Genomic DNA, 1,213 nt, shown 5'->3' on the forward strand with positions numbered 1-1,213 from the left:
TCACATTTGCAGACTGGTATGTCTAATGTGTGAATCTGGTATTGTGATCAAGTGATCATGATAATTGTTTATTTTGGCAAGATGCTATAAGTCATGGTCTATCACTGAAGTTCTCTGTCTGGCTACAATATCTTGCCAAGTTAGAAGCTGGTGGCTGTGCATATCCAAAGTGACAGCATACTGACTTAACCCAGGCTCCAGCCTAGAGATGACACAAAGGCATTATTCTCTTAAAAAACGTACTGTATTGATTTGTGTGTTATTCTTGTGTCCATCCATCCATTTTCTAACCATGTCTTCCAATTCAAGGTCAAGGGAAACCTGGAGCTTATCTCCGCAAGCAACAGTCACAAAGTAGGGTCCACCCTGGGTGAGATGCCAGCCTGAGCCTGTGAGAGGCTGTACATTGCAGGTCAAATGGACACAAACACTGATATGCACACATTCACACCTAGGGTTAATTTTCCCAGAGGCCAGTAGGTTGTTTTGGTCAGTATGGTTTTGGACTGTTGTGAGGAAAGTGGAGCACCAGGAGGAAATCGTTTGTACATACAAAGTCTACGCAGATACAGAAATGAACCCAGGACCACAGTGCTGCGAGGCAGCAATGTTCAAGCCACTGCATCACTGTGTGCAGTCCATTATTCTTTCTTGATGTGCACAATACCTGACATAAATCACTTCATCACTTGTGCCAAATCAAGTTTCTCACTAACAAGGCAATTGAATCCTTATAAAACAGTCAAAGTCCATCAAATGTACAGTAATACAGTAGGTCCCGACTGATCAATTAAAAGCTCAATTTTGTCTTATAGCAAATATATCCTGAGTATACAGAACCAAAAAGCAACACACGTTTTTTTCTGTATTTACAGGCACTACATCATTATATAATCAATTGTTAAGAGGTTCTGTTTGTAACAAAATGCCACACTTTCTTATTAGTTTGGTGGTTCTGCTTACACCGGAAAAGCTAGAAATGTAGTTTAAACAAAAGAATCATTAGTGAAGAGAAATGATTCAATTTGCCTTAATGCATCCCAAGCTGATGGAAGATTTAAGTTACATTTCTGATTCAATCTGTGTTGAAAGTATTGAAAAAGTGGGATAGGTTTACAATTTCCTGTTCCTTTACAATTACGGATCTATTTTTTGCTTGTTATTCTTTACAGTCCTAATTTGAACTTAATTTGCAAAAATGAGCATTATGCAA

This window comes from Atractosteus spatula, chromosome 9 (genome assembly GCF_055471065.1).
Source record: "Atractosteus spatula isolate fAtrSpa1 chromosome 9, fAtrSpa1.hap1, whole genome shotgun sequence".
Taxonomy (NCBI): domain Eukaryota; kingdom Metazoa; phylum Chordata; class Actinopteri; order Semionotiformes; family Lepisosteidae; genus Atractosteus; species Atractosteus spatula.